The following is a 14,157-nucleotide window of genomic DNA, read 5'->3' as shown; positions in this document are numbered from 1 at the left end:
AAAATGAGAGTGAAAAGAGATCCCAAGTGTAGTGATTGTTGGGATTTGAACCCATGACGTTGTTAACTGCAGTGAAGTTGCAAAGCACTTAGCTATTGTGCAGAATAAAGCTGTTTGGTGAAAAAAAAGGAGTGTGTTAAGGCTAAAAAGCACATATAGCTAAAGTACTAAACATTGTATGGAATCTGGGAAGAAGACCATGGTAAAATTGTGAGGTTTCATCTTGACCTGAAGTAGTGTAGGGGTTTGGTCACTTGCCTTTGCTACTTTCAATCATAAGATCGATTCGACACACAGACAAGATCATAAAATCACTTAAAATGCTGTAAGTTTGCAAGCGCTTCTGAGTGTAACATTATTTAGCAATATATATGATGTAATCCGTTACATTTTTGAAATATAAACAAAAAAAGAAAATAAAAAAGTTAGGTGGAGATGGTAAGCCTCGAACCTACAGCAGAGGGAGATGAATTACAGATGTGATGTGTGCACTAATCCACTAGCCCACATCGCTATGTGAAACTGCTATAAGCACAAAGACATAAGTATGCTCATTTGCGAAGCCGCGATCGTAAGTGAATACCGCTGACGGCGGAATTCATTATTGCTGTTTCACTAGCCAATTTTGATTTGAAAGCGGCGAAACTGAAACACGTCATGGATGTCTGAAGTTGCAGTTTCTTTAAATCCGGCCGTATGTGTCTTACTAGAGAATTGATTCCTAGGTTTGGTATGGGAGCTGTGATCTCTTCAGACAGAGGTACACACTTTGATAACAAACTAATAGCAGAGGTAGTAGATATCTTAGGTCTGAAACAACAGTTACACACCACATATAGACAACAGGTTAGTGGGATGGTGGAACGCAGTAATCAAACCCTAAAAAGGTATCTGGCCAAGATGACTACTAATGGAAAGAGCACATGGGTAGAAGCATTGCCCATAGCCCTAGCAACTATCAGGACTACCCCAAAGGAGAAGATATATTGTTTGGGCGCCCTCCTAAAAGACTTCCTACAGCTTCTGTAACATCAGAAACAGTGACTTTAAGACTTTAACACAAATGTGTTTTCTGATACTTTTTCCAAAGCAGGACAACCAGTGGACCCAAGTGAAAAGACTCATGGACTAAATTCTGGAGAGTGGGTGTACATCAAGAATCACACCCCGAAGACTACTCTGTCCCCTAAGTGGAAGGGACCATTCCAGATTATTTTTATGTCTCCCACAGCTGTAAAGCTAAAAGACTACAAGTATTGGGTGCATGGTTCCCATTGTAAGAAAGCAGTAGCTTTGAACAAACATACAGGCCAGTGTACTGCTGGCAAGGACTTTTCTGTACCTTTACCTCCTAGGTCATCTCCATCATTGACTCAGGCTCGAGCCAGAAGACTACGGATACGGAAGAATGTCTCTTACAGTACCTAGAGCTGATATGCATCTCTGAGGAATCATCCTAAGTGGAGGAGCCTTGGTGTGGATCACGGTCATGATGTATGAATGGACTCACATGATAAAAAAAGGTGAGACGCATGATAACTTTTTCCTCAATGCTACTGTAATGACTAAAAAGTTACACATTACCCCAGAGTCTGGATTTGATCAAAGGCTGAAGAGAGACTTACATGCTAAGCTGAGACAATCCTTCTATAATTCCTTTGTGGCTATGCAGTTGCAAGCTGCCAAGAAGTTGGAAATCACTAAGTGTTGGATATGCACACATTCACCTATCTCACACAAGACTTTGCCCTTACTAGGTATACCCAGTACCCTAGCTGAGATAGAAGACGGTGCTCACTTTAGCGATATCAGTGCCAAGATGGTTGACAAGGCCATTTCACTGCTACTATTTACCAAGGCCCCAATGAGAATACCAGCAGTATGTATTAACTTTACCCGTATTTATCCGCCAGAACTACTTGAGAAAGGTTTCAAGAATACTGATCGAGTGATTGGAGAATCTCAGTGAATGGATAATGCGGATGTCAGGTATTGGTTTGATGGTAAAGATGTTATGTGAAGTACAGATCGATATCAGGAATTGCATGATTTCACACCTCGCCAACATTCACGCCAGAATAATTTGAAGTTATTAATGTGCCTGCAACATGGTACATGAGTGACAATGAGTTTAAAGAGACACAATTGCATAAAATTCCTGCCCATTTCTTCAAAAGAGCCCTCACTGAACAGGATATTCCAGTACAGGCTACCCTCGGACAAGTGGCAGATGACACTGAAGAAGAGACTAATCTTGAAATACTAACACCTATTCCAACCCAAAATATAGGCCCAGAGAAAGAAATGATGATGATATTAATATTGAGTCCCATGATAAAGAGATAAGACCAATATTTTCTATACCTTGGGTGAATGGATGTTGTATAAAAAAAGCCTTCAGTTTTATTATAGATTTAGCTGACCTAATGGATAGCATAACTGCTCTGTATAACAGAAATTTCATATTAATGGCCACTGAATTAAAAATGATTAAAAAGGAGGTTTTGCAACACCGGCTGGTGTTGGATTACCTTACTGCTAGTCAGGGAGGAATGTGTACCGTAGTACACATTCCGCACATTCATGCTGCAATTACATAGGAAATGATACGAAAGCTGAAGATGCAATCATTTCACATGTATAAAGGGCGCAGCAATTAAAACTTTATTTTTGTAAGGAACATACCGAAACCGATTGGATTGGAGGTAGCTGGGAAAGTTGATTCTCTTGGCTAAAACCTGTCAACAGGTTTACTGGTATTGGAGGGTGGTTCGCAGGTATATTGCATGGTATCCTATATATTGTTGGAATTATAGTGTTGATACTCCTCATAATCAAATGTGTACCAATGCTATGCAAATGCTGCTTGAAAATTACTTCAAATATTTGTGATGATTGTACTAATACTGGTTCTTTTGAGCTCTCGAGGTCTCGCATAAAGACGGCCCATGAGATGGTTACCCGCATACCCGAAAACCAACCTAAAGACACAGAAGAAGTTTAAAAGAAAAGACACAGATGAATTCTAAACTCAGGAGGGACCTGTCAAGATGAAAATCTATCGAGGACTCTTAAAGACTTTTATATTATGTATTCATGTATCAGTATAGCAGTCTAGAGTCCCCTTTTAATCCCTGAATATATCTAAATATCGTAGTTTCAGAAATTCAGTCTTTAGTCTTATTATGTTGTCTTTTATTATGAATATGTGTCAACTTTAACATGAGATTTCCGGCCAAGAGAACTTCCCTAACTTTCCGGAATAACAGATAAACAAATATATATTGGCTTAGATAATGATAGTTCCAGTAACCGGCCATTAATTGCATATTATCCATCATTTTTAATTGTCATACGCCCTTCCTTCTCCTAGAGCAAGATGACCAAGACTTTGCTAAATAATCAACAAAGGCTGTATTATGGCTGTTAATGAAATATTGTGTAATCTTGTATGACTATATTTTTGGGTCTATGCCCGCCATAGACTTTACTGTGATAATTCCCTATAATAGGATGTATCAAAAATCTATATGTCATCACATTCTCTATTTCTGTATGAGATGTGGTCCGTGCGCATGTAATCTCAGTAAAGCTTTCCTGAACAGATGCAAACCTGATTGGCGTAGATTATTTCATGGCTCAAACTTAACATTTGAATCTAACATGAAATTAACAGTACTGGTGAAGGAGTATTTTTGCTTTTAGCCACCCACAATGTGTTCTCTATTGCTGGTTCGACCCTGTGACAACGGGCCTGTTGTCTCAGGCACTTGCTCTTGGGCCTAGCTTTAATGTAGGACTGGGTGAACGACTGGTGTCTGCTGTCTACGTGGAACCTTGCCTTAACAACCAATGAGTCATCAGCTGTCAATGGGTTTAGCCGCTGACCGCTAAATTAAAAGAAAAAAAATTCCAGTAAAAAAACGTGGGGTCCCTCCCCCAAAGTCCATACCCCGCCCTCAGGGTCTGGTATGGTTTTAAAGGGAACCCGATGCCAAAATGAAAAAAAAACTGCATGGGGACCCCCCCCAAAAAAAATCTATACCAGAACTTTATTCGAGCATGTGCCCGGCAGGTCAGTAAAGGGGAGGGATGTGGGAGGGGCCCCCCTCCTAAACTATACCATGTTGATGGGGACAAGGGCATCTTTCCAACAACCATGGGCTGTGGGCTTATCGGAATCTGGAAGCCCCCTTTACAAGGAGGCCCAAGATTCTGCCCCCCCCCCCATGTATATGGGTATCGGGTACATCGTACCCCTAACCATTCACCAAAAAGTCAATAAGTCCTTTATTTAAAAAAAAAAAAAAGTGTTCCTCAATGTAAATCTATCATCAATCACGATGCCAGCCGGACCCAAAAAATAGAAAAAATAAAAGCCCTCTTGCCATATGCAAATCTAAAGCTGAGAGTTCTTACACAATAGGTAGTTCCATATGCAATACACATCTATTAATGTGGTTACATAATGTATACAAATTACACACCAGACAGTATTTACAGCACAATGTACAGTGTTGGTAATTTACAAATTACCAACAACCATATTTACAATACTATGTAAGATGCAAGTAAAGCGTTAAGCTACCTGTTAACTTCAGGTCTACCCATGGTGACTGCCGTGTGTCCCCACACAAGAGGATCATAGCTTAGTGACAAAGCATTATATCCCCCCCCCCCCATCTCCTTTCTGTACTGTGGCTAATATAATTCTCTCCAATTGGTCACTGTACCTAGCAAATGTATATTGGGCACAGCCTGATTGGATGAGTCAAAGACGGCTGCAGTTTACTACACATGTGAGATGAGATCAGGGAAAACAAAAGGCCAACCTTTGAAGTGGAAATAATTACAGTAACAACAACACAACACTCAATACTTTAAATATATTTCCTTCTCGCTGAAATAGATTTGGAAGTACAATAATATTTACAGCTGTTCATGGAGATTTCACATAAACCCATTATGTTTAACAGTCAGCCCCTTGTGGCCAGTGAAACTAAGGCCATGCTTATAATAATGGTTTGTGTAATCTCCTTTAAAAATTTGGAGTTTTTGTCATTGCCTTCTAAAAACTCTTTGAAAAGACTCTTTCAACTCTGCATCTCTACAGTCCACATTTCTGGATCTCAGTACCTGTAATCATCACTTGTTCTGGATGTAATATTTCCATAACAAGAGACAAAACAACTAGAGTTGAGCGGACACCTGGATGTCCATGTTCGGTGGGTCCGGCCGAACTTGAAAAAAAAGTCCGGGTCCGTGACCCAGACTTTTTCCGAACTTGACCCGGACACCGAACCCCATTGAAGTCAATGGGGACCCGCACTTTCAGGCACTAAAATGGCTCTAAAAAACCAATGGAAAGGGCTAGAGTGCTGCAAAATGTAGTTAAGAGCATGGCAAGTGCTCTGCAAACAAATGTGGATAGGGAAATAACTTAAAACAAAAAAAAACAGAAAAATAAAACAATTTTCTTCATCTGTGAAGGACGAGGCCCATATGGAGTAGGAGGGAGGTTGAGGTGGCGGTGGATGTGGCGGTGTAGGTGGAAGCGGCGGTGGAGGGGGACAAGGTAGCCAACACTGCTTTTTTTTAGTCATTTTAAATTAGAGTACACCCCAAAAGAGTGAGAAAGATCAAAAATATAACAATGGCTGGGTAAGGCCGGTATCCATCTCTATTCTGCACAAGGTACGGAAAAGTCATGTGGGAGCCATGCCTGGTTCATTTTAATGAATGTGAGCTTGTCCACATTGTCTCTGGACAGGCGGCTGCGCTTGTCTGTGATAACGCCCCCAGCCGTGCTAAATACACGTTCAGATAATACACTGGCTGCAGGGCACGCCAACACCTCCAAGGCATAAAGGGCAAGCTCAGGCCATGTGCCCAATTTGGAGACCCAGAAGTTGAAGGGGGCAGACCCGTCATTCACTACATGTAGGCGTGTGCACATATACTGCTCCACCATGTTGGTGAAATGCTGCCTCCTGCTAAGACGTTCCATATGAGCTGCTGGTGCTGCTGTTTGTTGTGGCGTGCTGACAAAGCTTTTCCACATTTCGGCCATGCTAACCCTGCCTTCTGAGGTGCTGGCGGTGCCCTGGTTGCGTTGGCAACCTCTTCCTCCTTCTCCTCCTCGGCCTTCTGCTTCCACTTTGGCCCCACTGTCAGGTGGGAATGCCAGCAGCATCGCGTCTACCTGTAACGCTCTAGCGTTTGTTTAGAGAGTTGGATTTGCAGCTGCAGAATCTCCACTCAGTAGTCGTGCAGAGATGTGTTGAATCACCATGTCCAACTCTCCAGACTCATCATTGTGGCCAGCCTGCTTCAGCATACAATATACAAACACTCAATAAGATGTTCCTGGAGTGATAGGTTGTATATGTTAGTATAGAGGTGATGTGCTGAAAGGACAGGCGTGAGTTGTGATAGCAATGATGAGTACTCAATAGTAATGTTCAGGAGAGTAGTAGATGATGGTAGATAGGTTAGCAATCATGTGCAATAACAGGTGGTAGGGGACAGCAGATGGAGTGTACAAGAGAGGCTAACTTAGTGCAAGGATATAGATGGTAGTAGACTCAAGAGCTAGCAATCTATGTAACAGTGCAGATGATAGAAATAGTAATGCATAGATAGTAACAGTCCTTAGTATGCAGAAGTAGATAGTGTAAGTTTGATAGGAAGGAATCCCCTGTGGGGTACTTATCACTAGTTAGATTAGTAAGCTGAAGGGTCCGGTAACGAGTGAATGATCGGGTAGCGAGATACGGGATCAATAGCGAGGTTCCGGTCTATCCAGGTATGGCAATAGCTCGAGGCTCCGGCAGCGTAAGACAAGGCTGTATACCATGCGGTTTGAACGAACAATTTGTGAGAGAGAAGCCGGCGATTGAAATAGCCGCTCAGAGCGGCACTTAGTGATGACGTCATGCGGCTTAAAGGTATATGCGTTCCACCTAGCTGAAAAGGTGGGACGCAATATGAAGAAGGAAATGACCTATAAGGGTACCGAAGGTACCAGAATCTTACACTACCAGCGTGCGCTTGTACTCGCGCATCTTGCGATCACGCTCCAGTGAGTGAATTAAGGACGGTACGTTGTCCTTGTAACAGGGAACCAGCAGCGTGGCCACCCAGTAATCAGCACAAGTTAGAATGTGGGAAACTCGGCGGTCGTTGTGGAGACACTGCAGCATGTAATCGCTAATGTGTGCCAGGCTGCCCAGAGGCAACGAAAGGCTGTCCTCTGTGGGAGGTGTATCGTCTGTGTCCTCTGTATCCCCCCAGCCACGCACCAGTGATGGCCATGAGCTGGCCTGGGTGCCACCCTGCTGTGAACATGGTTCCATCTCCTCCTCCATCTCCTCCTCCTCATCCTCCAGAACTGTGCCTCTGCTGGACAATTGTGTACCTGGTGTTTGTGGGTGCAGGAACCCACCCTCAGAGCCACTTGTGAATGACTGCCCTAAAAGCTTTGGAAATGATCCCTCTTCCTCCTCCTCCTCCTGTGCCACATCCTCTTCCATCATCGCCCGAATCGTTTTTTGAAGGAGGCATAGAAGTGGGATAGTTAAGCTGACAACGGCGTCATCGGCACTGGCCATGTTGGTGGAGTACTCATAACAGCGCAACAAGGCACACAGGTCTCGCATGGAGGCCCAGTTATTGGCGGTGAAGTGATGCTGTTCCGCAGAGCGACTCACGCGTGCGTGCTGCAGCTGAAACTCCACTATGGCCTGCTGCTGCTCGCACAGTCTTTCCAGCATGTGCAAGGTGGAGTTCCACCTTGTGGGCACGTCACATATGAGGCGGTGAGCGGGAAGGCCGAAGTTACGCTGCAGCGCTGACAGGCGAGCAGCAGGGTGAGAACGCCGAAAGTGCGCACAGATGGCCCGCACTTTCTGCAGCAGCTCTGACATATCGGGGTAATTTTTAAGGAACCTCTGCACCACCAAATTCAGCACATGCGCCAGGCAAGGGATGTGCATCAAACCAGCTAGGCCCAGAGCTGCTATGAGATTTCGCCCGTTATCGCACACCACCAGGCCGGGCTTGAGGCTCGCTGGCAGCAACCACTCATCGGTCTGCTGTTTCATGCTCCTCCACAACTCCTGTGCGGTGTGTGGTTTTTCCCCCAAACAGGCAAGTTTTAAAACTGCCTGCTGTCGTTTACCCCTGGCTGTGCTGAAGTTGGTGGTGAAGGTGTTACGCTGACCGGATGAGGAGGCGGTAGAGGATGAGGAAGCGGAGTAGGAGGAGTTAGGAACAGGAGGCAAACTGAAGCGCCCTGCAATCCTCGGTGGTGGAAGGACATGCGCCAAATTGCTATCCGCCTCAGGTCCCGCCGTCACTGCATTTACCAAGTGTGCCGTTAGGGAGAGATAATGCCCCTGACCGTGCTTACTGGTCCACGTATCGGTAGTTAGGTGGACCTTGCCACAGATGGCGTTGCGCAGTGCACACCTGATTTTTTCCCCCACTTGGTTGTGCAGGGAAGGGATGGCTTGCCCTGAAAAGTAGTGGCGGCTGGGCACGACGTACTGTGGGACAGCCACCGACATAAGGCTTTTAAAACTGTGCGTCTCCACCAGACGGAATGACAGCATTTCAAAGGCCAAGAATTTTGAAATGCTGGCATTCAGGGCCAGGGATCGCGGGTGGGTAGGGGGGTACTTCCTCTTCCTCTCAAGTGTTTGGGAGATGGAAAGCTGAACGCTTCCACGGGACATTGTAGAGATGGTTGGTGACCCAGGTGGTGGTGTTGCTGACAGATCGTCTGTTTGCGGGGTGGCAGGTGCCGGTATCACTACAGATGTGGCTGGAGCGGCCGAGACTGCAGCAGAAGAGGAAGCAGGATGAGCCAGAGACGTTTCTTGGTTTTGAAGGTGTCTACTCCACTGCAGCTCGTGCTTTGCCCTTAGATGCCTGATCATGCAGGTTGTGCTCAGGTTGAGAAGGTTTATGCCTCGCTTCAGGCTCTGATTGCACAGCGTGCAAACCACTCGTGTCCTGTCATCAGCACATTGTCTGAAGAACTTCCACGCTAGAGAACTCCTTTGACCTGGCTTTGGTGCGCTCGGTCCCTTGCTGCGTTGGGCAGTAGCAGGCGTAGTGTCTAGGGCACGGCCGCTCCGCTTCTGCACCCTGCTCCCTCTTCTGCTGTACTGGTGGCTCTGTGCGACCACCGCCTCTTCCTCCAAACTACTCAGGTCACCTGCATGACCTTCATTCCATGTGGGGTCGAGGACCTCATCGTCCTCCACATCATCTTCCATCCAGTCTTCACCCCTGCCCTCCTTGTCGGTTTCCACAATTCTGAGTGCCGCAGCAGTTGGCACCTGTGTTTCGTCATCATCGGAGACGTGCTGCGATGGTCCTTCCATGTACTCATCTTGAGAAATAAGTGGTTGGGCATCGCTACACTCAATCTCTTCCACTTCTGGGGCAGGGCTAGGTGGATGGCCCTGGGAAACCCTGCTGACAGAGTCATCAAAAAGAAGAAGAGACTGCTGCATGACTTGGGGCTCAGACTGCTTGCCTGATTTGCAAGGGGGTGAGGTGAAAGACGGTTGGACATCGGCTGCAGGTGCCAACTCTGACCTTTCTGCAGTAGACTGGGTGGGAGACAATGTGAAGGAACTGGAGGCACTGTCAGCAACCCAATCTACTATCGCCTGTACTTGTTCTTGCCTCAACACTTGTAGAGGCGCATGATGCCCTACCAAATACTGCTGCAGGTTCTGTCGCCTACTCACACTTGAGGAAGGTGTTTCACTTGTGCGGGTAGCTGGCACAGATCGACCACGTCCTCTCCTTGCAACAGGAGCTCTACCAGCAGCACCACGACCCAGGCCACGGCCCCTATTTGACGTTCTCCTCATATTTCTGTAATTTATGATCTTGCCCTAGAAAGGTGTTTATTGAATAGCGGAACAAAACAACAACAGTATCCGACGGGTGTATCTCACAGTCAAATATGCAAACTATGCCGCAATTTAATTTTTTTCACCCCAAAAGGGTGTATATTGAATAGCGGAATAGAAAAAAGTATATAAAACGGTGTATCTCACACGTACAAACACAGACTAGGCCTCAATTACAATTTTTTGTACCCTAAAGGGAGAATGAGGAAGAGGAGTAGGAGGACTTCGGAACAGGAGGCAAACTGAAGCGCCCTGCAATCCTGGGCGGTGGAAGGAGATGCGCCAAACAAATTTAAAAGGTGTATCTCACACGTACCGATACAGACTATGCCGCAATTTAATTATTTTCACCCCAAAAGGGTATATATTGAATAGCGGAATAGAAAAAAGTATATAAAACGGTGTATCTCACACGTACAAACACAGACTCCTCTTTAAATTTGTAATTTTTAAATAGCAGATTAGAACAGCACTGTGTGTAAAGGCTGTATGTCACAGTAACGTATGAATGAAAAAATTAATAATTATTTTTCACTTTAATTGGTGATTTTTCAATAGCAGATGTGAACACAGCAGTGTCTTATGTTTTATGTCACGGTCAGCAGCAGGCTATGAAGGGGAAAAAAAAAAAATTCCCCTTTAAATTTGTAATTTTTAAATAGCAGATTAGAACAGCACTGTGTAGTAAAATATAGCTGAACGCTGCACACAACAGACTGATAAAAATATTTTTTTTTCTCCCTCCTCCTCAGTGGGCTAAAGTGAGGGCAAAAAGATCGTTCACTGCACCACCCCCCACACAGCAAAATCGATGTAGATCGCTAACGGACGATTCTTCTATCCAGTGTCTCCTAATCTCTCCCTGCCTACTCTCTCCAGCCTGTCCCTAAAATGCTTTTCTATCTTTCCCTGCCTACACTCCGACCTGTCCCTACATTCTTTTCAGCCACAATTTTTTTTTTCCTGTCTCTGTCCCTAATCAGCAGCAGCCAGCACCGTTGTGTGTGCTCTCTCCCTACACTAGAACAGACTGACGTGCACCGCGCTGTGTCTCTAGCTTATAAAGACCTGGGTCACATGCTTCAGCTGGCCAATCCCAGCCATACCTTTAGTAGGCATGGCTGTGATGGCTTCTATGGCACACCAGTTAAACGCTTGTTGATTGGCTGTTGAAACCGTGCCATTAAAACCGCGCCATTACATACAAAACAGGAAATAAAATTACCGAACACGGATTTTAACCCGGAATATACAGTAAGGTTTTCTGGTCCGTGTCCGGGTAACAAAAATCCAATTATCCGGTACGGACCCGAATAATACAGTCTGTGTTCGCTCAACCCTAAAAACAACAAACAAAAAAAAAAGGATCTTAGTTCTCAACAGCCCAAAAATAATAGTACAAATGTCCATAATGCAAATCTGGTCATTTTGCCCTTGCTTCTGGGACAGCCTTTCCATGGTGATTCCATTTGGATACAGCATATTCAGTAACGGCCTTTGGACCAGCTTTCTCGGATTTCTGAGATTATACTTTATTAATGTAGACAAAGGTAGAGAATGAATGCTTATATTGTAATTTAGTAGTAAGGACCTTTTCTTTTGCTATAGATATACTGCAGCATAATAATGAGACCCTTTCTCTATCTTTCATTGACAGACGCAGTCTCTGATGCATATCAGTAGGGTTATACTGCCCCCTACAGGAGTAGGACACTAGACAGAAAAAAAGTTTTGGCTATGCCTATGGGCAGTCCCAGAGGATACACCCTCTCTCTTCCTGCATAGGATGTCAGTTTTAATCTGTCTAGTCAGGAGTAAGGACCTAGTTCCCTGCTGGGATCTCCTAGCAGAGTTTTTCTTCATTGATAATTTTTTTTTTTTTGTTAGCTTTTCTCCGGATTTTTTCCTGTGAGATCTACAAGCAACTATGCCAGATCTGGGTGACGGGCTGGATGTATAGATCCAGTGGTCGCCCCAGCCGGCCAACGAGCGCATGCTGGCCTTAGCTCCACGCTGGGTCGGCCACGACATAGTCCCACTGGACGGGGACTGGCCCCACGAGTTAAACATCTCGCCAGGTCGCACACGACTGGGTCTAAGCCAGAGTCGCAGTGTTCCTATTTGTCCGACAGCCCCCCCTTCGGTGGAGAGGGGTTCTGTCAGGAGATGGCGCCTGCCTTGCCCATGGTGAGTAAATGTCCCCCCCCCCTCTTCCCCTGGCGGATTTTGGGGTGGACGCGGGCCCTTCCCTGGGATGGTCGAACCCTCACAATCTGGGTTCCCCTCTGTCCTGTCATGCACCCCCCACCTACCTGCCTCCCCCACTGCTGGGGGCTATTGGGCCTACTCAGGGGGCTGGGACCACACGGCAGGCCACATGTGGGGGCGGGGTTGTCGCCGGCGAACAATCGTGCGGGGAGGGGCTCTACCTGTCACTTTGGGGCCCACCTTCCAATTGGTCCCATTCTTGAGTATAGGGGGTCCCCTCGAGGGTTCTCAATTGCTCTGCAGGCCATCATTTTCTGGTAGCTTCACGTGCTGAGGAGATTGGCGGCCATCTTGGTACACCCAGCACGACCATTTTGCAGTGGCTTTTTCTAATAAGAATCAGGATGGGAGTTCCTTGAGACTTCAGATCCTTCCCTTTTGGATCGAGATTGCTGCTGACATGTGCTGTGCAGCCCTTCTGGGCCTCCTGGTGCATCTTTGGTACAGTGAGTCTGGGGTCTCTCTCTGCTGGGGGTCTCCAGTTCGCTTTTTGCCTGAGCTCCGGGGGAAGCTGTGGCGCGGTGCAAAGCTTTTTAAAAAAAAAAATAATAATTTGTGTCACTTTTTTCAAATTTGGCTGACGGGTTCCTCTGGTGCTACATGGACACTACAGATCATGTTTCCCCATCTGACCCCCTCAAGGAGGCCGCAGGGCCTTCTGGATTCCAGCTGTCTATAGATGCCATTTCGGCAGTCCTGGAATTGTTTGTGTCCCGGGTGGAGGTGGCCTTTAAAGAGCAAGGGGCATGCTGGCCTAGATGGCCGCATTAAGAGGGAGCTCCGTGTAGGACATAGCCAAATCCACGATCATCTGCTTACCTGGCCTCCAGATCGCCTCATCCATCTCTTCTCTGGACACCGCCAGGGACCGGGGAGCCATCTGTGCCCATATTTTGCAGCTCCTTCAGGGGATCGCGCCGGACCGGCCCCTGCGGCCTACTCACGCCATTGCGCCTAGCCGGCCTCTGCGACCTGCCGCCGGGGACGGTAAGCAGTGCAGCCCTCTCCATCCTCCCAGAAGTCTCCCCCCAGGACACCCCTCACTAGCTGCCTGGCCTACTCTACCTCTGGGGACCCTGCAATCCGTTTTGAAGGCGTTTCTGGCCGCTGCCGCCCGCCATCTTGCCGGCCCCTCTGCACCCATCATCAGCCCTAAGGAGTCCTGGGGTACCCCCCTGCCACGGAGGGATAACTGGGGGGTCCCATCCTCATCCCAACTGGGTAACTGCAGGCCAGGGACACACTCTGCTGCTCCAGGCTTCCAGTGCTGAGGGGGGGCTGCGGCCTGGACTCTGGATTTTGCTCCCCTGGGAGACTCTGGGAGGCGAAGGGGGGGGGATCCTGAGGCCTGTAGACCGCCATCCCACAGCCCTGCTGAGTATCCCTCACAGCCCCTGCAAAATATCCCTCAGACTGACAAGTGACTGTCTGCTGCTGTGAAGTTTTCCAGCTCCTTAATCATAACTGCAAAGTATTGCACCAGGCCCTCACTGACTATCTCGCAAATCCCTATACCAGTTCACCTGTCTTTTTGCTCCTTTTTTTGCTGTGGATTGCTATGATCATTTTTTTCCTACATTAACAGACTTGCACTCTCTGCCCGTGACCTCATGCCTGTGTGAATCTTATTGCAACTGATTTGAAGATGCTTGTCATGCGGTGCTGAGCCAAGGCTCTGGCAGTTACCTTTTAGTCAAGCTACACCTACCATACGCATGTCGGCGGGCAATTCCCACCCCGCCACCCTACAGACCTTTAACAGAGCTCCATACAACGTTACCTGCTGCGCACTGCGCCACCGGAACCCCGCTTCTCCAGACCTGATAAGATGGTGCCCAGTCGCACAGTAGGTAAAACCAAACCTTCCCCTCCACCAACTCTGCCTGCTCCCCCTGATGGGGACACGGGATGCGCGGAACGGCCTTCTTCTCCAGCAACATCCTCTTCCTCACCTCCCCTG

The 14,157-nt window shown here is 46.9% G+C and overlaps 1 pseudogene across 1 annotated transcript; it reads left to right on the top strand.

Annotated features, from left to right (window-relative positions):
- Positions 1–696: 696 nt before the first annotated feature.
- LOC309554600 lies at positions 697–1,428 on the top strand (annotated as a pseudogene). The gene has a single exon. The product of its transcript is annotated as an uncharacterized misc_RNA (transcript).
- Positions 1,429–14,157: the final 12,729 nt, after the last annotated feature.

This window comes from Pelophylax lessonae (assembly GCF_965119305.1).
Source record: "Pelophylax lessonae genome assembly, chromosome: 4".
Classification (NCBI taxonomy): Eukaryota; Metazoa; Chordata; class Amphibia; order Anura; family Ranidae; genus Pelophylax; species Pelophylax lessonae.
The sequence above is the reverse complement of the archived record's forward strand: the minus strand, read 5'-3'. Positions and strand labels throughout refer to the sequence as shown.